The 22,963-nt window shown below is 54.9% G+C and overlaps 1 long non-coding RNA gene and 8 other non-coding genes across 11 annotated transcripts; all 9 read right to left on the reverse strand.

Annotated features, from left to right (window-relative positions):
• Positions 1-17,349: 17,349 nt before the first annotated feature.
• LOC119933573 lies at positions 17,350-20,926 on the reverse strand. 3 transcript variants are annotated; one of them, XR_005452569.1, is made up of 8 exons: positions 20,880-20,926; positions 20,547-20,587; positions 20,208-20,247; positions 19,889-19,928; positions 19,611-19,650; positions 19,274-19,313; positions 18,954-18,993; positions 17,350-17,521 (listed from the first exon to the last, which is right to left on the reverse strand). It is a non-coding gene; the product is annotated as an uncharacterized LOC119933573 (long non-coding RNA). The 3 variants fall into 3 exon arrangements; XR_005452570.1 differs by lacking the exons at positions 20,208-20,247; positions 20,880-20,926 and having other exon boundaries at positions 20,547-20,577; XR_005452571.1 differs by lacking the exons at positions 20,208-20,247; positions 20,880-20,926 and having other exon boundaries at positions 19,889-19,931; positions 20,547-20,557.
• LOC119933919 lies at positions 18,803-18,893 on the reverse strand. The gene has a single exon (XR_005452785.1). It is a non-coding gene; the product is annotated as a small nucleolar RNA SNORD88 (small nucleolar RNA).
• LOC119933913 lies at positions 19,070-19,160 on the reverse strand. Its single transcript, XR_005452780.1, has one exon. It is a non-coding gene; the product is annotated as a small nucleolar RNA SNORD88 (small nucleolar RNA).
• LOC119933917 lies at positions 19,394-19,484 on the reverse strand. The gene has a single exon (XR_005452784.1). It is a non-coding gene; the product is annotated as a small nucleolar RNA SNORD88 (small nucleolar RNA).
• LOC119933914 lies at positions 19,738-19,828 on the reverse strand. The gene has a single exon (XR_005452781.1). It is a non-coding gene; the product is annotated as a small nucleolar RNA SNORD88 (small nucleolar RNA).
• LOC119933916 lies at positions 20,005-20,095 on the reverse strand. The gene has a single exon (XR_005452783.1). It is a non-coding gene; the product is annotated as a small nucleolar RNA SNORD88 (small nucleolar RNA).
• LOC119933915 lies at positions 20,328-20,418 on the reverse strand. Its single transcript, XR_005452782.1, has one exon. It is a non-coding gene; the product is annotated as a small nucleolar RNA SNORD88 (small nucleolar RNA).
• Positions 20,674-20,764, reverse strand: LOC119933912. The gene has a single exon (XR_005452779.1). It is a non-coding gene; the product is annotated as a small nucleolar RNA SNORD88 (small nucleolar RNA).
• Positions 20,927-21,011: 85 nt separating the features above from the next.
• Positions 21,012-21,081, reverse strand: LOC119933921. Its single transcript, XR_005452787.1, has one exon. It is a non-coding gene; the product is annotated as a small nucleolar RNA SNORD88 (small nucleolar RNA).
• Between the last annotated feature and the right edge of the window lie 1,882 nt (positions 21,082-22,963).

The following is a 22,963-nucleotide window of genomic DNA, read 5'->3' on the forward strand; positions in this document are numbered from 1 at the left end:
ACATAGTAAGCGCTTAAGAAATGCCAGCAGCATTATTATTATTATTCTCTGGGCCTCAGTTCCCTCATCTGTAAAATGGGGATGAAGACTGGGAGCCCCCCCGTGGGACAACCTAATCACCTTGGAACCTCCCCAGCGCTTAGAACAGTGCTTTGCACATAGTAAGCACTTAAGAAATGCCAGCATTATTATTATTATTATTCTCTGTGCCTCAGTTCCCTCATCTGTAAAATGGGGATGAAGACTGGGAGCCCCCCATGGGACAACCTGATCACCTTGTATCCCCCCCAGCACTTAGAACAGTGCTTTGCACATAGTAAGCACGTAGGAAATGCCAGCAGCATTATTATTATTCTCTGGGCCTCAGTTCCCTCATCTGTAAAATGGGGATGAAGACTGGGAGCCCTCCCGTGGGACCAACTGATCACCTTGTAACCTCCCCAGCGTTTAGAAATAGTAAGCGCTTAAGAAATGCCAGCATTATTATTCATTCATTCATTCAATCGTATTTATTGAGCTCTTACTGTGTGCAGAGCACTGGACTAAGCGCTTGGGAAGTCCAAGCTGGCAACATCTAGAGACGGTCCCTACCCAACAGCGGGCTCACAGTCTAGAAGGGGGGAGACAGAGAACAAAACAAAACATATTAACAAAATAAAATAAACGGAATAAATATGTACAAATAAAATAAATGGAGTAATAAATACGTACAAACATTCTCTGTGCCTCAATCAATCAATCAATCGTATTTATTGAGCGCTTACTGTGTGCAGAGCACTGGACTAAGCGCTTGGGAAGTACAAGTCGGCAACAGATAGAGACAGTCCCTACCCAACAGTGGGCTCACATCATCATCAATCGTATTTATTGAGCGCTTACTATGTGCAGAGCACTGTACTAAGCGCTTGGGAAGTACAAATTGGCAACATATAGAGACGGTCCCTACCCAACAGTGGGCTCACAGTCTAAAAAGGGGAGACAGACAACCAAACCAAACATACTAACAAAATAAAGTAGAATAGATATGTACAAGTAAAATAAATAGAGTAATAAATCTGCACAAACATATATACATATATCCAGGTGCTGTAGGGAAGGAGGTAAGATGGGGGGGATGGAGAGGGGGACGAGGGGGAGAGGAAGGAAGGGGCTCAGTCTGGGAAGGCAGTTCCCTCATCTGTAAAATGGGGATGAAGACTGGGAGCAACTATGCACAAATAAAATAAATGGAGTAATCAATACGTACAAACATTCTCTGTGCCTCAGTTCCCTCATCTGTCAAATGGGGATGAAGGCTGGGAGCCCCCCGTGGGGCAAGCTGATCACCTTGGAACCGCCCCAGCGCTTAGAACAGTGCTTGGCACATAGTAAGCGCTTAATAAAAATGCCATCATCAATCCCCGCACCCCTGGGGAGAGGGAAAGAATGGAGGCAGGTTATGGATTCCCCCCGGCGCGGCGTGGTACCTTCCAACCCCGCTCCCCCCCACCATGCCGAAATAATGGGCCCTTCCGGGACACGACTCCCCCGTGCGGTGGGGCCAAGTAACGACGTCCTGCCCCGGCCGGCGGAACCTCGACGGGCGCAATGGTCCGGTCCTAGCGGGCCCCCCCCGCACCCCCGGCCCGATGGGACCGTCCGTGGCCGCTCGCCCCGCCCCCCCCCCCGCGGGGAGGGACAATGGAACCGACCCGCTTAACCCCGGGGGCGACGCCAATGGTAGCGTCCGGCACCTCTCTCGCCGCGCAGGCGCATTGCTGCATCGCAGCGGGCCCCCCCACACGCCGGAAGTCACGTGGTGGCGTGGGCGGGAACGGATCGAGGCTGCGCGTCTCCACTGCGCCTGCGCGCCTGGTCAACTGCTGCTTAGACTGTGTAGTAGTAATAATAATAATAATAATAATAATAATAATAATGCCGGCATTTTTTAAGCCATTACTACGTGCAAAGCACTGTTCTAATAATAATAATGGCATTTATTAGGCACTTACTACGTGCAAAGCACTGTTCTAATAATAATGCTGGCATTTATTAAGCTATTACTGCGTGCAAAGCACTGTTCTAATAATAATGCTGGCATTTATTAAGCGTTTACTACGTGCAAAGCACTGTTCTAATAGTAATATGCTGGCATTTATTAAGCTATTGCTACGTGCAAAGCACTGTCTAATAATAATGATGCTGGCATTTATTAACCTCTTACTACGTGAAAAGCACTGTTATAATAATGCTGGCATTAAGCGCTTACTACGTGCAAAGCACTGTTCTAATAATAATAATGCTGGCATTTATTAAGCACTTACTACATGCAAAGCACTGTTCTAATAATGCTGGCATTTATTAAGCTATTACTGCGTGCAAAGCACTGTTCTAATAATAATGCTGGCATTTATTAAGCGCTTACTACGTGCAAAGCACTGTTCTAATAATGCTGACATTAAGCGCTTATTCCGTGCAAAGCACTGCTCTAATAATGCTGGCATTTATTAAGCACTTACTATGTGCAAAGCACTGTTCTAATAATAATAATGCTGGCATGTATTAAGCGCTTACTACGTGCAAAGCACTGTTCTAATAATAATAATAATGCTGGCACGTATTAAGCACTTACTACATGCAAAGCACTGTTCTAATAATAATAATAATGCTGGCTTAATTAATCACTTACTACATTCAAAGCACTGCTCTAAGCGCTGGAGGTTACAACGTGATCAGGTTGTCCCACAGGGGTCTCACACTCTTCATCCCCATTTTCCAGACGAGGTGACTGAGGCCCAGTGAAGTGACTTGCCCAAAGTCACACAGCTGACAAGTGGTGGAGCTGGGATTTGAACCCACGACCTCTGGCTCCAAAGCCCGGGCTCTTTCCACTGAGCCACGCTGCTTCTCTGGTCAACTGCTGCTAAGACTGTGTAATAATAATAATAATGCTGGCATTTATTAAGCGCCTGCTCCGCCAATTGTCAGCTGTGTGACTTTGGGGAAGTCACTTCACCTCTCTGTGCCTCAGTTACCTCATCAGTAAAATGGGGATTAAGACTGTGAGCCCCCCGTGGGACAACCTTATCACCTCGTAACTTCCCCAGCGCTTAGAAAGGTGCTTTGCACACAGTAAGCGCTTAATAAACGCCATCATTATTATTATTACGTGCAAAGCACTGTTCTAAGCGCTGGGGAGGTTACAAGGTGATCAGGTTGTCCCATGGGGGGCTCACAGTCTTCATCCCCATTTTACAGATGAGGGAATTGAGGCCCAGAGAAGTGAAGTGACTTGCCCAAAGTCACACAGCTGACAAGTGGTGGAGCTGGGACTTGAACCCACGACCTCTGACTCCAAAGCCCGGACTCTTTCCACTGAGCCACGCTGCTTCTCTGGTCAACTGCTGCTAAGACTGTGTAATAATAATAATAATGCTGGCGTTTATTAAGCGCCTGCTCCGCCAATTGTCAGCTGTGTGACTTTGGGGAAGTCACTTCACCTCTCTGTGCCTCAGTTACCTCATCAGTAAAATGGAGATTAAGATTGTGAGCCCCCCGTGGGACAACCTTATCACCTCGTAACTTCCCCAGAGCTTAGAAAGGTGCTTTGCACACAGTAAGAGCTTAATAAACGCCATCATTATTATTATTACGTGCAAAGCACCGTTCTAAACCCTGGGGAGGTTACAAGGTGATCAGGTTGTCCCACGGGGGGCTCACAGTCTTCATCCCCATTTTCCAGACAAGGCCAGAGAAGTGCAGTGACTCGCCCAAAGCCACCCAGCTGACAATTGGTGGAGCCGGGACTGGAACCCACAACCTCTGACTCTCAAGCCCAGGCTCTTTCCACTGAGCCACAGTCAGGCCTCAAGCGGCCTCTGAAGTGGCCGCCGCCGCTCCTTCCCCCTCATTCATTCAATTGTACTTACCGAGCGCTTGCTGTATCAAGTGGGACGCTGGACTAAGCGCTTCCCGCCCCGCTCGCCAGTCGCTCCCATTAAGCCAGAGGGGCCCCGAACAGGGCAGGGGTGTAAGACTCTATTTATTTTACTTGTACATATCTATTCTATTTATTTTGTTAGTATGTTTGGTTTTGTTCCCTGTCTCCCCCTTTTAGACTGTGAGCCCGCTGTTGGGTAGGGACTGTCTCTATATGTTGCCAACTTGTACTTCCCAAGAGCTCAGTACAGTACTCTGCACACAGTAAGCGCTCAATAAATACAATTGATTGATTGATTGATTAAGAGGGGCAGCGTCCGGAGGCGCTTGGAGTGGACAGGGCCCGGGGGAGAAGCCGGACGGGGGGGCGGTGAAATAATCATGATGAGCGTGGTCGTGAGGTGCCTACTATGTGCCGGTTAGGTTGGGGCGGGAGCCGGGGCGCAGGTGACGCTTACCCTATGTGAACGTCGACCGGGGGTCCACCCCCTTTCCCCATCACCCCTTCCCCTCCGCACCCACAACAGGGAGACCGAGAGGCCAGAAGCGGGGCGGGAGGGAAGCCCTCCTGTCTTTATTGGCAAAGAGCCTGGCAGGGAGCGGGGAAGGCCTCCCCCCACCAAACCCCTCCACCGACCCCCCGCTCTGGCTCCCCATCCCATTTCTGTCCCACCGGGAACGGATGGGAAAACCACCCGCCGGACTCTCCCTGGAAACCCAGTTAAGGAGGGCCGGGCCCGGAGGCGGGGTGGGGGGGGAGACGGACCGGTGGCGGGGGGCGAGGACGTGCGCGTTCCCTCCGCCCTTTAGAAAGTGTGTACGAGCTGGACGGTGGGGACCGTCTGGACGATCTGAATGGAGGGAAGGGCCTGCGGCCCCGCGCCGCCGCCGCCGCCCGAGCCCCCCGGCACCAGCTGGACCATCTGCAGGCCGCCGGGAGCCGGGGGCTGGAAGGGGCAGGGGGTGGCGGCGACGGGAGGAGGGGGCCCGGCCGGCCCCGGGGGCCGGATCTGCAGGGGGGCGGCGGGCAACAGCTGCAGGGGCCCGAGCGTGCTGGGGGGCGAAGGCAAGAGCTGCAGGCCCGAGGCGGGGGCGGCGGCGGCGGGGGCGTCCAGCAGCTGGAAGGCGGGTTCCGCCGGGGCGCTGCGGATGATGAGCAGCTTCTGGCCGGGGCCGGGGGCCGGGGCCTCGGCCAGCCCCGGCAGGCTCTCCACCTCCTGCACGCACAGCCTCGTCTGCTCCCCGTCGGCCCCCCGCAGCACGAGCACGCTCTGCAGACCCTCCTCCGTCTGCAGCGTCTCGAAGTGCACGTCCTGGACCACCTCCTCCTCCTCCTCCTCCTCCGCCCCGGGCCCCCGGTTTGCCAGCAGCTCCTCCGGGGGCCCGGGGCCCGGCCCGCTCCGCACCAGCAGCAGGCTCTGGGGCTCGGCGGTGCCCTCGCTCCCGGCGGGGGCGGCCAGGTCCGTCACGGGCTGCAGCGGCTGCAGCTGCGCATCCTGCCCCGGCTGCAGGTCCAGCGTCGCCGTGTCCTGGGAGGCCGGGACGGGCCGCAGCTGGACGCCGGCCGCCTCCGGGACGGGCCCCAGCTGGACGCCGGCCGCCTCCGGGACGGGCCGCAGGGCCTGGAGCTGGACGCCGGTCCCGTCCGGGGCGGGCGGGAGGGCCTGGAACTGGACGTTGGTCGCGTCCTGGGCCGCGGGCTCGGGCCCCACGCTGTGCAGGACGAGGACGCTCTGGCCGGCCCCGGCCCCCGCCCCGCCCAGGCCCTGCAGCTGCTGGAGCCCGGGGCCGGCGGGGGCCGGGCAGCAGCAGGACGCCGGGGGCGGGCGGCGGGGGCGGCGGGGGCCTGCGCCCCTTCCCCAGGCCTCGGCGTCCCCGGGGGGCCACCCGGGGCGGGGGCGCGGGCGGGGCGCCGGGCTGGACGCTGCTGGGGATCAGCTGCAGGCCCTGCGCCGTCTGCACCAGCAGGAAGGTCTGCGAGTTGGGGGCCGGGGCCGGGGCCGGCCCGCCCGCGGCCAGCTCCAGGCGGAGCGTGGCCTGGAGGTTGGGCACGATGTGGACCTCCTGGGTGGCCGGCGGGGCCGGGGGCGGAGGGGCCGGGGCGGCGGCGTGGGTGCGGAGGTGGCGCTGCAGGTAGGCGGCCATGACGAAGCCCTTGCCGCAGGCGGCGCAGGTGAAGGGGCGCTCGGCCGAGTGCGTGCGCTGGTGGAGGAGCAGGTTGGAGGAGTGGGTGAAGGTCTTGGGGCAGAGCGGGCAGCGGTAGGGCCGCTCGCCCGTGTGGACCCGCTGGTGCTGGCGCAGGTTGGAGGTCTGGGCGAAGGCCTTGCCGCAGACGGCGCAGGCGTAGGGCCGCTCGCCCGTGTGCAGCTGGCGGTGGCGCCGCAGGCACGACGTGTTGCGGAAGGCCTTGCCGCAGTCGCCGCAGGCGTAGGGCCGCTCCCCCGTGTGCAGCCGCAGGTGGTACTGGTAGTGGGAGGACCACTTGAAGGTCAGGCCGCACTGGCCGCAGGCGAAGGCCCGCAGCCCCGTGTGCACGCGCTGGTGGATGGACAGCAGGGAGGACCGCTTGAAGGCCTTGCCGCACTCGCCGCACTGGTAGGGCCGCTCGCCCGTGTGGTCCCGCATGTGGTAGCGCAGCCCCGACGACCCCTTGAAGGCCTTGCCGCACTCGCCGCACTTGTAGGGCCGGTCGGGGGGGCTCGGGCGGGGCGGCCGCCGCCGCCGCCACCTCCGCCGCGGGGCCGGGGGCCGGGGGCTCCTGGGGGCAGGTCACCTCGGCCTCCGCCTGCGGCGGGGGCTGCCCGGCCGCCGCCTCCTCCACGTGGGACTGCTGGTGGGCCAGGAGGCTGGACAGCTGCGGGAAGGACCGCTCGCAGCCGCCGCAGCGGAAGGCCGGCCCCCCGGCCCCCGCCGCCTCGGAGGGCTTGCCGCGGGGGCCGCGGGCCGGGGGCTCGGGCCTCTCCCGCCCCGCGGCCTGGCAGCGCCCGCGGTGCCCCGCCAGCTGGTCCTCGCTGCCGAAGGCCAGCTCGCAGCGCGGGCAGCGGTAGGCCGGCTCCACCGTCGTCTCCGCCGCCGTCAAGAAGAGCTCGGGCGGCGCGGGCGCGGGAGGGGCCGCCGGGCCGTGGCTCGCCAGGTGCTTCCGCAGGTAGGCGTCCGACACGAACACCTTCCCGCAGGGCTCGCAGCGGTGCTGGGCCGCGGGGGCGGGCGGAGGGGCCGGGGCCGCCCCGCCGCCCCCGCCGCCGCCGTGGGTGCGCTGGTGGAGGAGCAGGTTGGAGGAGTGGGTGAAGGTCTTGGGGCAGAGCGGGCAGCGGTAGGGCCGCTCGCCCGTGTGGACCCGCTGGTGCTGGCGCAGGTTGGTGGACTGCGTGAAGGCCTTGCCGCAGACGGCGCAGGCGTAGGGCCGCTCGCCCGTGTGCACGTGGCGGTGGCGCCGCAGGCTGGACGAGTTCTTGAAGGCCTTGCCGCAGTCGCCGCAGGCGTAGGGCCGCTCCCCCGTGTGCTGCCGCAGGTGGTACTGGTAGTGGGAGGACCACTTGAAGGCCAGGCCGCACTGGGCGCAGGTGAAGGCCCGCAGCCCCGTGTGCACGCTGCGGTGGATCTGGAGCAGGGAGGACCGCTTGAAGGCCTTGGGGCAGTCCGGGCACTGGTAGGGCCGCTCGCCCGTGTGGCCCCGCTGGTGGTACAGCAGGGCCGACGACCCCTTGAAGGCCTTGGGGCAGTCGGGGCACTTGTAGGGCCGCTCGCCCGTGTGGGTGCGCTGGTGGTGGATCAGCCGCGACGACCACTTGAAGGCCTTGCCGCACTCGCCGCACTCGAACTGGGGCGGGCCGCCCGCCGTGGCCGCCGGGCCCGCTCCGTCCCCGCCGCCGCCGCCGCCGCCGCCGGTCGCCATGGTCACGTGGGCCCCGACCATCTCTCCTGGCGGGAGGAGAGGCGGACGTCGGGCTCGGCTACTCTCCCCCCGCCCGTCTCCGACGCGTCCCCCCGGCCCCGAAGGATTCGGGCCCGGTCCCTCTCCGGGTGGGGGATGACCCACACCACGGACTCGGCGGGAGCGGCCCAAGCGCTACGTCCCTCTCCCTCCTCCCTCTCATCTCTAACGGCAACCGGCCGATCCGCCGTCGGTGTTTACGGAGCGTCTCCCGGGTGCGGGGCGCCGCGCGTGAGCCCGCTGCTGGGTCGGGACCGTCTCTCTATGTTGCCAACTTGTCCTTCCCAAGCGCTTAGTCCAGTGCTCTGCACACAGTAAGCGCTCAATAAATACGACTGATGATGATGATACAGTATGGCAGAGTCGGTTGTAATTTACTTTGCCGGCCGTCTCGCCTGCTAGGCTCTCTGCCACCACCCCAGATCGCACCTCCTCCAGGAAGCCTTCCCCCGTGGCTGCAAGCAGCGGGGCTCAGCGGAAGGAGCCCGGGCTTTGGAGTCGGAGGTCGCGGGTTCCGATCGCGGCTCCGCCAGTTGTCAGCTGGGTGACTCTGGGCAAGTCACTTCACTTCTCAGTGACCTCATCTGTAGAATGGGGATTAAAACTGTAAGTCCCCTCTGTGGGACAACCTGATCACCTTGTAACCTCTCCAGCGCTTAGAACAGTGCTTTGCACATAGTAAGCGCTTAACAAATACCATCATCATTATTATTATTATTATTATTAAATAGTGCTGGGAAAGAGGGAAAAATCAAAGGCCCCAAGTCACGCAGCTGACAATTGGCAGAGGCGGGATACTACTCAGATCCCCATTTATTTTATCGTATTGTACTTAAGCCCTCACTTATGTGTCAAGTGGGGAAGCAGCGTGGCTCAGTGGAAAGAGCCCAGGCTTTGGAGTCAGAGGTCGTGGGTTCAAATCCCAGCTCCACCAATTGTCAGCTGTGTGACTCTGGGCAAGTCACTTCACTTCTCAGTTCCCTCATCTGTAAAATGGGGATTAAAACTGTAAGTCCCCTCTGTGGGACAACCTGATCACCTTGTAACCTCTCCAGCGCTTAGAACATTGCTTTGCACATAGTAAGCGCTTAACAAATACCATCATTATTATTATTATTATTATTATTATTATTAAATAGTGCTGGGAAAGAGGGAAAAATCATAGGCCCAAAGTCATGCAGCTGACAATTGGCAGAGGCGGGATACTACTAAGATCCCCATTTATTTTATCATATTGCATTTAAGCCCTTACTATGTGTCAATTGGGGAAGCAGCGTGGCTCAGTGGAAAGAGCACAGGCTTGGAGTCAGAGGTCATGGGTTCCGATCGCGGCTCCGCCAGTTGTCAGCTGGGTGACTCTGGGCAAGTCACTTCACTTCTCAGTGACCTCATCTGTAAAATGGGGATTAAAACTGTAAGCCCCCCGCCGTGGGACAGCCTGATCACCTTGTCACCTCCCCAGCGCTTAGAACAGTGCTTTGCACATAGTAAGCGCTTAACAAATACCATCATTATTATTATTATTACTATTAAATAGTGCTGGGCAAGAAGGAAAAATCAAAGGCCCACAGTCACGCAGCTGACAACTGGCAGAGGCGGGATACTACTCAGATCCCCATTTATTTTATCGTACTGCATTTAATCAACTAATCAATCAATCGTATTTATTGAGCACTTACTGTGTGCAGAGCACTGTACTAAGCACTTGGGAAGTACAAGTTGGCAACATATAGAGACAGTCCCTACCCAACAGTGGGCCCTTACTATGTGTCAAGTGGGGAAGCAGCGTGGCTCAGTGGAAAGAGCACAGGCTTGGGAGTCAGAGGTCGTGGGTTCAAATCCCTGCTCTGCCAATTGTCAGCTCTGTGGCTTTGGGCAAGTCACTTCACTTCTCTGGGCCTGTTACCGCATCTGTAAAATGGGGATTAAAACTGTAAGCCCCACCGTGGGACAACCTGATCACCTTGTAACCTCCCCAGTGCTTAGAACAGTGCTTTGCACATGGTAAGCGCTTAACAAATATCATTATTATTATTATTATTAAATAGTGCTGGGAAAGAGGGAAAAATCAAAGGCCCAGAGTCACGCAGCTGACAATTGGCAGAGGCGGGATACTACTCAGATCCCCATTTATTTTATCGTATTGTATTTAAGCCCCTTACTATGTGTCAAGTGGGGAAGCAGCGTGGCTCAGGGGAAAGAGCCCGGGCTTTGGAGTCAGAGGTCATGGGTTCAAATCCCGGCTCCGCCAATTGTCAGCTGGGTGACTTTGGGCAAGTCCCCACAGCACCTGTATATATCAATCAATCAATCATATTTATTGAGCGCTTACTGTGTGCAGAGAACTGTACTAAGTGCTTGGGAAGTCCAAGTTGGCAACATCTAGAGACAGTCCCTACCCAACAGCGGGCTCACAGTCTAAAAGGGGGAGACAGAGAACAAAACCAAACATACTAACAAAATAAAATAAGTAGAATAGATATGTACAAGTAAAATAAATGGAGTAATAAATCTGTACAAACATATATACATATATACAGGTGCTGTGGGGAAGGGAAGGAGGTAAGACGGGGGGGATGGAGAGGGGGGCGAGGGGGAGAGGAAGGAAGGGGCTGAGTGCGGGAAGGCCTCCTGGAGGAGGTGAGCTCTCAGTAGGGCCTTGAAGGGAGGAAGAGAGCTAGCTTGGCGGAGGGGCAGAGGGAGGGCATTCCAGGCCCGGGGGAGGACGTGGGCCGGGGGTCAATGGAGGGACAGGCGAGAAGTAGGCGATGGCATCACAGGGGGTAGTTCAACAATTAACATGCTATGACAATAATCCGTGGCTCAGTGGAAAGAGCCCGGGCTTTGGAGTCAGAGGTCGTGGGTTCGAATCCCGGCTCCACCAATTGTCAGCTGTGTGACTTTGGGCAACTCACTTCACTTCTCTGGGCCTCAGTTCCCTCATCTGTCAAATGGGGATGAAGACTGGGAGCCCCTCATGGGACAACCAGATTACCTTGTATCTACCCCAGCGCTTAGAACAGTGTTTTGCACATAGTAAGCGCTTAACAAATACCAACATTATCATTATTATTATAATGATTTCACAAAGAGCAGATACAAACTATTATGTGCTGCAGTAGGGTGGACCTGTTAAGGGGGTCACAGGGAGCAGAGATACCTGGGGAGAGGAGTGAACAGCCTCTTTTAGACTGTGAGCCCACTGTTGGGGAGGGACTGTCTCTCTATGTTGCCAACTTGGACTTCCCGAGCGCTTAGTACAGTGCTCTGCACACAGTAAGCGCTCAATAAATATGATTGATGATGATGATGATGAACAGCCAACTAGCATGGGAGGGCTGAGGAGGTGCGAATGAGGTTGTCGTTAATGTAACTTGGTGCTAACGAGGGCCTTTTTCCCGGGGAGGAGAGGAGCCTTCCGGAGAAGCCGCGTGGCTCAGTGGAAAGAGCCCGGGCTTTGGAGTCAGAGGTCATGGGTTCGAATCCCCACTCCGCCACGTGTCTGCTGTGTGACCTTGGGCAAGTCACTTCACTTCTCTGAGCCTCAGTGACCTCATCTGGAAAATGGGGATGAAGACTGTGAACCCCACATGGGACAACTGATCACTTTGTATCCCCCCCAGCGCTTAGAACAGTGCTTTGCACATAGTAAGCGCTTAACAAATGCCAACATTATTGTTGCCAACTTGTACTTCCCAAGCGCTTAGTACAGTGCTCTGCACACAGTAAGCGCTCAATAAATACGATTGATGATGATGATGATGATTATTACTATTCCAGGAGCAGCGGGGGCCACGTCGTGTGATGGCGGGCGGGCGGGCCTCTCGGGAACGGAGTCCCGGGCGTATATATTCACTCATTCCTTCAATCGTATTTATTGAGCGCTTACTGTGTGCAGAGCACTGGACTAAGCGCTTGGGAAGTACAAGTTGGATGTATATATGTTTGTACGTATTTATTACTCTATTTTATTTGTACATATTTATTCTATTTATTTTGTTTGGTTGATATGTATTGTTTTGTTGTCTGTCTCCCCCTTCTCGACTGTGAGCCCGTGGTTGGGTAGGGTCTCTAGATGTTGCCAACTTGGACTTCCCAAGCGCACAGTCCAGTGCTCTGCGCACAGTAAGCGCTCAATAAATACGATTGAATGAATGAATGACAAGTCACTTCACTTCTCTGGGCCTCAGTTCCCTCATCTGTAAAATGGGGATGAAGACTGTGAGCCCCTTGTGGGTCAACCTCATCACCTTGTAACCTCCCCAGCGCTTAGAACAGTGCTTTGCACATAGTGAGCGCTTAATTAATGCTATTATTATTATTATTATTATCCCTTAAATGCTTCACGGCACCTCAATATTTGCCCTCACACTCTCCTAGTCTCCCTACCGGTTATCGCTTTAATGTCTGTCTCCCACCGGAGATTGTAAGCTCCTTGTGGAAGGGAATTGCGTCTCCAACTCTGTTCATTCATTCAATGGTATTTATTGAGCGCTTCCTGTGTGCAGAGCACTGGACTAAGCGCTTCGGAAGTACAAGTCGGCAACATCTAGAGACAGTCCCTACCCGACAGTGGGCTCACCATTTGTCAGCTGTGTGACTTTAAGCAAGTCACTTCACTTCTCTGGGCTTTGGTTCCCTCATCTGGAAAATGGGGATGAAGACTGTGAGCCCCCCGAGGGACGTGATCAACTTGTAACCGCCCCAGCGCTTAGACCAGTGCTTTGCACATAGTAAGCGCTTAACAAATACCATCATTATTATTATTATTCTCTGGGCCTCAGTTCCCTCATCTGTAAAATGGGGATGAAGACTGTGAGCCCCCCCGTGGGACAAGCTGATCACTTTGTAACCTCCCCAGTGCTTAGAACAGTGCTTTGCACATAGTAAGCACTTAGCAAACACCATCATCATCATTATTATTATTATTCTCTGGGCCTCAGTTCCCTCATCTGTAAAATGGGGGTGCAGACTGGGAGCCCCCCATGGGACAACCTGATCACCTTGTAACCTTCCCAGAACTTAGAACAGTGCTTTGCACATAGTAAGTGCTTAATAAATGTCATCATTATTATTAGTAGTAGTAAACGGTTAACAAATACCATTATTATTATTATTCTCTGGGTCTCAGTTCCCTCATCTGTCAAATGGGGATGAAGACTGTGAGCCCCCCGTGGGACCACCCAATCACGCTGTAACCTTCCCAGCGCTTAGAACAGTGCCTCGCACATAGTAAGCACTTAATAAATACCATCATTACTATTAGTAGTAGTAAACGCTTAACAAATACGATTATTATTATTATTATTCTCTGGGCCTCAGTTCCCTCATCTGTCAAATGGGGATGAAGACTGTGAGCCCCCCGTGGGGCCACCCGATCACGCTGTAACCTCCCCAGCGCTTAGAACAGTGCTTCGCACATAGTAAGCGCTTAATTAATAAATACCATCATTATCATTAGTAGTAAAGCTTAACAAATACGATTATTATTATTATTCTCTGGGCCTCAGTTCCCTCATCTGTCAAATGGGGATGAAGACTGTGAGCCCCCCGGGAGACAAACCGATCACGCTGTAACCTCCCCAGCGCTTAGAACAGTGCTTCGCACATAGTAAGCGCTTAATAAATACCATCATTAGTAGTAGTAGTAGTAAACGCTTAACAAATACGATTATTCTTCTTCTTCTCTGGGCCTCAGTTCCCTCATCTGTCAAATGGGGATGAAGACTGTGAGCCCCACGTGGGACCTCATCACCTTGTAACCTCCCCAGCGCTTAGGACAGTGCTTGGCACATAGTAAGCGCTTAATAAATACCATCATTATTATCAGTAGTAGTAAACGCTTAACAAATACGATTATTCTTCTTCTTCTCTGGGCCTCAGTTCCCTCATCTGTCAAATGAGGATGAAGACTGTGAGCCCCACGTGGGACCTCATCACCTTGTAACCTCCCCAGCGCTTAGGACAGTGCTTGGCACAGAGTAAGCGCTTAATAAATGACATCATCATCATTATTCTTATTAATGACCACTGCGCAGGACCGGAAGGCGTCAGCCTCGACTTCCCCGGGGCGTCGAGGGGGGGAGGGGGGGAAGCCCAGGGGTCCCGGCCCCTCCCCCCCGTCCCCTCACGCGCCCCTCCCCCTCCCGGACCCCCCCCCCCCCCTTGTCACCTGCAGCCGGTCGCCGTGGGGGAGGGGCGCCGCCCCCCCGCCCCCCAACGGCCCCGTCGCGCGACACCCAACCTTGACGGCCGACTGTCCGCGCACACAAACCCCGCCGCCGCCGCGCCCTACGCCGCGCTACCCAGCCGCGACCTCCCATTGGCCCGGCCTCCAGGCCCCGCCCCGCCCCGCGCCCTCCTATTGGTTCGGCCGATAGGCCCCGCCCCCCGTGCCGCGCCCTCCCATTGGTCCGGCAGATAGGCCCCGCCCCCGTCCCCCCAGTGGTCCGGCCGATAGGCCCCGCCCCCTAGCCGCGCCCTCCTATTGGCCCGGCCTCCAGGCCCAGCTCCGCGCCCTCCCATTGGACCGACCGCCAGGCCCCGCCCCTCTGAGCCGCGCCCTCCCATTGGTCCGGCCTCCAGGCCCCGCCCCCGTCCTCCCATTGGTCCGGCCGCCAGGCCCCGCCCCCCCCGAGCCGCGCCCTCCCATTGGCCTCCGCCGCGCTCCGCGCCCTCCCATTGGTCCGGCCTCCAGACCCCGCCCCCGTCCTCCCATTGGTCCGGCCGCCAGGCCCCGCCCCCCTCGAGCCGCGCCTTCCCATTGGCCTCGCCCTGCTCCGCGCCCTCCCTTTGGCCCGGCCTCCAGGCCCCGCCCCCGTCCTCCCATTGGTCCGGTCGCCTAGGCCCCGCCCCCCCGAGCAGCGCCCTCCCATTGGTGCGGCCGCCAGGCCCCTCCCCCTATTTGTCTGGCCGCCAGGCCCCGCCCCCCGAGCCGCGCCCTTCCATTTGCCTACTGAGCCCACCTCCTCCAGGAGGCCTTCCCAGACTGAGCCCCCTCCTTTCATTCATTCATTCATTCATTCAATCACATTTATTGAGCGCTTACTGTGTGTAGAGCACCATGCTAAGCGCTTGGGAAGAACAAGTTGGCAACATATAGAGACAGTCATTCATTCATTCAATCGTATTTATTGAGCGCTTACTGTGTGCAGAGCACTGTACTAAGCGCTTGGGAAGTACATGTTGGCAACATTGAGGGACGGTCCCTACTCAACAGTGGGCTCACAGTCTAGAAGGGGGAGACAGAGAACAAAACAAAACATATTAACAAAAGAAAATAAATAGAAAGAAATAAATAGAGTCCACCGCAGGCCTCCTGGAGGAGGTGCGCTCTCAGTAGGCCAATGGAAGGGCTCTGCTCGGGGGGCGGGGCAGGGAGGACGGGGGCGGGGCCTGGCGGCCGGACCAATGGGAGGATGGGGTTGGGGCCTGGCGGCCGGACCAATGGGAGGGCGCGGAGCGGGGCGTGGTCAGTGGGAGGGCGGGGCCTGGCTGCCGGACCAATGGGAGGGCACGGAGCAGGGTCTGGCCAACGGGAGGGCGAGGCCTGGAGGACGGGCCAATGGGAGGGCGCAGCTCGGGGGGGCGGGGCCCTGAAGGAACCATGTTGAGTGTGGGCAAAGGGGTGGGTAATAATAATGATGGCCTTTGTTAAGCGCTTACTATGTGCCAAGCACTGTTCTAAGCGCTGGGGAGGATACAAGGTCATCAGGTTGTCCCACGCGGGGCTCACAGTCTTTACTCCCATTTTACAGATGAGGGAACTGAGGCATAGAGAAGTTAAGTGCCTTGCCCAAAGTCATACAGCCAATAAGTGGCAGAGTCAGAATTAGAACCCATGACCTCTGACTCCCAAGCCCGGGCTCTTTCCACTGGGCCACTCTGGGGCCGCCCCTTCTCCCTCCTCAGTTTTTTCACTTTCATTCATTCCATCATTTATTGAGCACCTACTGTGTGCAGAGCTCTGTACTAAGCGCTTGGGAAGTACATGTCTGCTCTGTGACCTTGGGCAAGTCACTTCACATCTCTGAGCCTCAGTTCCTTCATCTGTAAAATGGGGATTAAGACCAGGAGCCCCACAAGGGACAACCTGATGACCTTATATCTACCCCAACGCTTAGAACAGTGCTTTGCACATAGTAAGCACTTAATAAATGCCATCATTATTATTATTATGAGGGGAGATAGACAACAAAACATGTAGACAGGTGTCCTCCCCAGCCTCCACAGGCTGCTCCCCCAAAGCGACAGACAAAAGAGTAATGTTACTGGCTTTATTGCAAAAATAAAATCCAACAGGGCCGGCTGTAAGGAAGGAATGAGCTAAATTTGAGCCTGACTTTACACAGTAACAGCTTACAATCTGTTCCACAATCTACTCCAGGCCACCTTTTAGAGGCCAAAATAGAACTCCTCATCCCTTTCTACTAATAAAATAGTCTCATTTCTATACAGTCCATCTGAGGAAGTACAGGTGTACGGTCATCATTTGGGCTGTTTAAAAAAGGTATTGGCAATAAAAAAGCCATTCGACTCACAGAAATCGAGAAGTTGATCTCCGGTTTCTGAGGTCATATTTTCCCACCACCTTCGTTTCCATTCATTCATTCAATCGTATTTACTGAGCGCTTACTGTGTGCAGAGCACTGTACTAAGCGTTTGGGAAGTACAAGTCGTCAACAGATAGAGACGGTTCCTACCCAACTGCGGGTTCACAGTCTAGAAGGGGGAGACAAACAAAGCAGGGAGACAGGTGTCATACTCGTTAGAATAGAATTAAAGCTATATGTACATCATTAACAAAATAAATAGAATAGTAAATATGTACATGTAAAATAAATAGAGTAATAAATCTGTACAAATATATATACAAGTGCTGTGGGGAGGGGAAGGAGGTAGGACGGGGTGGATGGGGAGGTTGCATTCCAGTCCCCACTGATAATCAACACATCCTGCTTGCAGCTTTTATGAATTTCTCTCTGTACTTCATCATAAAACCTATTTCTTCTTCTTCTGCATCTGGTGTTGGGGCATACACCTGAAGTACTGTCATATTGAATGGTTTTCCTCTGAATCTAATGGATATCAACTGGTCACCGGCAGCATTATATCCGGTAACTGCCTTGGCAATTTTCTTACCGCCACGCCATTTCTTCTCTCTTCAGCATGTGCAGCATAGTAGACGATGTGCTCGCTCGACTGGCAATGTCCAATACCAGTCCATTTCAATTCGCTTATTCCTAGGATGTCTATCTTCAATCGGTCTATTTCATTTTTGACTATTTCCAGCTTTTTTCCCTGGTTCCTTCCCCGCACATTCCACATTCCAATAATGAGGGCATCTTTATAGCTTCAGATACTGCTAGACCATGAGCCCATTGTTGGGTAGGGCCCGTCTCTATATGTTGCCAACTTGTACTTCCCAAGCGCTTAGTACAGTGCTCTGCACACAGTAAGTGCTCAATAACTACGAATGAATGAATGCTCATCTCTGGCGTGGCAACATAAGCAACCGGAGGGCCCGAAGGCTGTAATAAACCCCCACGATACTCTGAGACATCATCTTAGCGCCTCCAGTAGCTCCTTGAGTGCCTTCCGACCTGAACGGCTCATCTTCCAGCACTAGATCTGCAGTGGTTCTGATATGTGTATCCACAGAGACTTCCCCTGCGTTTAAGGAACATGTAAAAAAAGAAAAAAAAAGAATTTGAGTTGAGGCGCTCAATCTCCCATTCATTCACTCAGTCGTATTTATTGGGCGCTAACTGTGCGCATAGCACTGTACTAAGCGCTTGCAAAGTACAATTCTGCAACATATAGAGACAATTCCTACCCAACAATGGGCTCACAGTCTAGAAGGGGGAGGCAGACAACAAAAAAAGTAGACAGGCATCAATAGCACCAAAACAGAATTATAGACATATACACGTTAGTAAAATAAATATGTACAAATATACACAAGTGCTGAGGGGTGTGGGGGGGTACAGCAGATGGAAGGGGTAGGGGTGATGGGGAGGAGGAACCAGAGAAAATGTGGAGATTAAAACATCATCTAGGAAGAAAGCGACATAGTAATGTACAAGGTCAGGAAGAAGCAGCCAAAATGGACCTCGAACATAACTCTGGAAGTAGCCAGGAAAAGGAAAGAAGAAATAATCAGAGGACGAAAGAACCTGGTTAAAGACCTGAACCGAAAATTCCAGCATTCTGCCGGGAAGCACAAAGGGGAATACTGCAACAGCATATGTAAGGAAATGGAAGTCGATAACAAATGTGGACGGACAAGATCACTATTTCAGAAGATTAAGGAAATCAAGGGAACGTTTCACCCTCCGACTGGCTTTGTTAAAAACAAAGGATGGAGTGACAATAATGTCTATATATCTATAATTCTATTTTGGTGCTATTGATGCCTGTCTACTTTTTTTGTTGTCTGCCTCCCCCTTCTAGACCGTGAGCCCATTGTTGGGTAGGAATTGTCTCTATATGTTGCTGATGATACTACCCTACTAGCAGAAAGTGAAGATTCGAAGGGCTTACTATTAAAAGTTAAGGAGCAGAGCAAAAAGATGGGCCTGCATTAGAATGTCAAGAAAACAAAGATCATGCCAACTGGAAGTTTTAAACACCTTTATAGCGGATGGAGAGAAGATGTGAAATTGTTGGCAATTTCCCTCCCCTGAGATCGATAATCAATAATAAAGGAACTAGCAGTCACGAAATAAACCAAAGATTAATGTTAGGAAGATTTACTATGAAGAGCCTGGAAAAAAAATCATGAAGAGTGCGGAGGTAACTGCCACAAAAATACAAATGGTCAATTCTATGGTGTTTCCAGTGACAAGGCATGGATCTGAAAGCTGGGCAGTGAAAAAACAGAATAAAAAGAACTTTAAGAACCAGACCCTAAGAGATTTCCCTTATTTGCTTCCCAGAGTCCACTACTGGGACCACCTCAGACTCCCTGGGTGTCAAAGTCCCAGGGGGCACAGCGTCCTCAGGAGGAATCGGAGCCCAGTGCTGGACATCACAGGGGTCCCAGCGTAGAGATCCACCCACTCTTTCCCTCACTTCTCATCCCTTCAGTCATCCCACAAACCTGTATTTCTCAGAGGCCAGACTCCAGGACCCGGGCAAACCTGCAGAGAGAAGAGAGCCCTCCCTGAGGCATGGTAACCAACCCTGGGCAGGAACCTCCCCGCTTACCCCCAATTTGGGCCCCTCAGATTCCCTGGGTGTCAAAGGCCCAGGGTGCACGGTGTCCTCAAAGGAGGTCAGAGCCCAGTGCTGGCCATCACAGAGGTCCTGACTCAGACTCCCCCATACCGTCCCCCCTCCACCCTAATCTTGCCTTCACCTCCCTCTTGCAGCCCAATCCCACCCACGGCCCCAAATCTCCTTCTACCCCCACCTACAAACCTGTTTCCCAGGAAGCAAGCCCTAGGGAGTAGGGGAGAACCTGTCAAGGAGAGAGAAGAGTCCACTTTGAGGCCGGATACCCTAACCCTGGGCAACCCCCATTGCTCCCTCCCTTGGTTTAGGCCCCTCAGCCTCCCTGGGTGTCAAAGTCCCAGGGGGCACAGCATCCTCAGAAGGAATCAGAGCCCAGTGCTGGACATCACAGAGGCCCCATCTTAGAGATCCACCCACCCTTTCACTCACTTCCCAATAACCCCCCCACCTCCCCGTCCCCCTCCATCCTTAACCTTGCCTCCCTCTTTCAACCCCAAATCTCCTTCTACCCCCACATACAAACCTGTTTCCCAGGAGGCAAGCCCTAGGGAGCAGGGGAGAACCTGCCAAGGAGACAGAAGACAGAAAAGTCCACTTTGAGGCAGGATACCCTAACCCTGGGCAACCCCCATTTCTCACCCCCCTGGTTTGGGCCCCTCAGTCTCCCTGGGTGTCAAAGTCCCAGGGGGCACAGCATCCTCAGAAGGAATCAGAGCCCAGTGCTGGACATCACAGGGGTCCCGGCATAGAGATCCACCCACTCTTTCCCTCACTTCCCATCCCATCAGTTATCCCACAAACCTGTATTTTTCAGGGTCCAGACTCCAGGGCCTGGGCAAACCTGCTGAGAGAAGAGAGCCCTCCCTGAGGCATGGTAACCAACCCTGGGCAGGAACCTCCCCGCTTACCCCAAATTTGGGCCCCTCAGATTCCCTGGGTGTCAAAGGCCCAGGGCGCACGGTGTCCTCATAGGAGGTCAGAGCCCAGTGCTGGCCATCACAGAGGTCCTGACTCAGACTCCCCCACACCATCCCCCTCCACCCTAATCTTCCCTTCACCTTCCTCTTGCAGCCCAATCCCACCCACGGCCCCAAATCTCCTTCTACCCCCATCTACAAACCTGCTTCCCAGGAGGCAAGCCCTAGGGAGTAGGGGAGAACCTGCCAAGGAGAGAGAAGAGTCCACTTTGAGGCCGGATACCCTAACCCTGGGCAACCCCCATTTCTCCTTCCCTTGGTTTAGGCCCCTCAGGCTCCCTGGGTGTCAAAGTCCCAGGGGGCACAACGTCCTCAGAAGGAATCAGAGCCCAGTGCTGGACATCACAAGGGCCCCAACTTAGAGACCCACCCACTCTTTCCCTCACTTCCCAATCCCCCCCAGCCCCAACCTTGCCTTCACCTCCCTCTTGTAGCCCAATCCCACCCATAGCTCCAAATCTCCTCTACCCCCATATACAAACCTGTTTCCCAGGAAGCAAGCCCTAGGTAGTAGTGGGAGAACCTGCCGAGCAGAGAGAAGAGAAAAGGGCCACTTTGAGGCAGGATAATCCAACCCTAGGCAACCCCTATTTCTCCCTCCCCTGGTTTGGGCCCCTCAGACGCCCTGGGTGTCAAAGTCCCAGGGGGCACATTGTCCTCAGAAGGAATCAGAGCCCAGTGCTGGACATCACTGGGGCCCCGGCTATGAGACCTGAGACCCTCCCCCTTTTACCCAATCTCCCACCCCAAGCCCCCCTTCTCAGCTCCAGATTTTCACCCCCACAAATCTGTGACCCCAATTCTCCGCCACTAACCTGTTAAGTCAAAGGGCAAACATCACCACCTGGGCAAGGAAGGCCTGTGGAGAAGAAAGTGGACATTGAGACATGATTCCATACGATGAGCAGTTACTTTTCTCCCCCTCCCCGCTTGCCAGTCCGGGACCCTCAGACTCCCTGAGAGTCAAAGTCCCGGGGTGCACTGTGTCTTCAAAGGAGATCAGAGCCCAGTGCAATAATAATAATAATAATAATAATAATGGCATTTATTAAGTGCTTACTATGTGCCAAGCACAGCTCTAAGCACTGGGGAGGTTATAAGATGATCAGGTTGTCCCACGTGGGGCTCAGTCTTCATCCCCATTTTATGGATGAGATAACTGAGGCCCGGAGAAGTGAAGTGACTTGCCCAAAGTCACACAGCAGGGCCGGGATTTGAACCCATGACCTCTGACTCCAAAGCCCGGGCTCTTTCCACCGAGCCACGCTGCATCCATGTGCATCATGGAAACCTTCCCCGCCCTCCAATTCGGGCTCCCCTCCCAAGCTGAACACGCAACTAAACCTGTTCCTCCACCTCGACCTCCTCCCCCATAGTCTCAGCTTAATATCATCATTCATTCAATCGTATTTATTGAGTGCTTGCTGTGTACTAAGCGCTTGGAAAGTCCAAGTTGGCAACATATAGAGACAGTCCCTACCCAACAGTGGGCTCACAGTCTAGTAGTACTACTACTACTACTAATAATAATAATGATGGCATTTATTAAGCGCTTACTATGTGCAAAGCACTGTTCTAACTGCTGGGGGGGATAGAGTCATCAGGTTGTCCCACGGGAGGCTCACAGTCTTCATCCCCATTTTCCAGATGAGGTAACTGAGGCCCGGAGAAGAGAAGTGACTTGCCCAAAGCCACCCAGCTGACAAGTGGCGGAGCCGGGATTTGAACCCGTGACCTCGGACTCCAAAGCCCGGGCTCTTTGCACCGGGCCACGCTGCATCTTTAAGCCCTAAACCCTGTGCTAAACAACAACCCACCGGCTCACACACGCGGGGCGAAGCGACGTGACTCGGCCAAGGTCACCCAGCAGGCGGCAGTGGAACCCAGAGCGGTTAGTACAGTGCTCTGCACGTGGTAAGCGCTCAATAAATGCAACCCAACAGGCGGGAGGTGGAACCCGGAGCGCTTAGTACAGTGCTCTGCACGTGGTAAGCGCTCAATAAATGCAACCCAGCAGGCGGGAGGAGGAGGTGGAACCCAGAGCGCTTAGTACAGTGCTCTGCACGTGGTAAGCGCTCAATAAATGCAACCCAACAGGCGGGAGGTGGAACCCGGAGCGGTTAGTACAGTGCTCTGCACGTGGTAAGCGCTCAATAAATGCAACCCGGGAGGCGGGAGGTGGAACCCACAGCGGTTAGTACAGTGCTCTGCACGTGGTAAGCGCTCAATAAATGCAATCCAGCAGCCGGGAGGTGGAACCCAGAGCGGTTAGTACAGTGCTCTGCACGTGGTAAGCGCTCAATAAATGCAACCCAGCAGGCGGAGGTGGAACCCGGAGCGCTTAGTACAGTGCTCTGCACGTGGTAAGCGCTCAATAAATGCAACCCAGCAGGCGGAGGTGGAACCCGGAGCGCTTAGTACAGTGCTCTGCACGTGGTAAGCGCTCAATAAATGCGACTGAATGAATACAGACCTTCCCACGGCAGCCCAGGACACTAACCACTAAGCGCACCACGCTGCCCTCGCAGTTTTAACCCCCCACCACAAGCCCCAGTGCGCATGCGCCCCCAGCTCGGCGCACGCCTTCTCAATTACGCATGCGCTCTCAGCCCCGCGTCCACCCCTGTGCGCATGCGCCCGCAGCCCGGCTCCCGCCCACTCCAGTGCGCACGCGCCTCTAGTCCTCGTGCCCACCCGTGTGTGTACGCGGCTCCCAGCCCGGCGCTCGCCCTCTGCAGGGCACACGCGCTCCCAGCCCAGCGCCTGCCCCTGTGCGCATGCGCTCCCAGCCCGGCGCTCGCCCGCTCCAGTGCGCACGCGCTCCCAGCCCCGAGCCACCGGCCTTCATTCATTCATTCATTCATTCGTTCGTTCATTCATTCATTCGTTCATTCGTTCG

Source organism: Tachyglossus aculeatus, chromosome 10 (genome assembly GCF_015852505.1).
Source record: "Tachyglossus aculeatus isolate mTacAcu1 chromosome 10, mTacAcu1.pri, whole genome shotgun sequence".
Classification (NCBI taxonomy): Eukaryota; Metazoa; Chordata; class Mammalia; order Monotremata; family Tachyglossidae; genus Tachyglossus; species Tachyglossus aculeatus.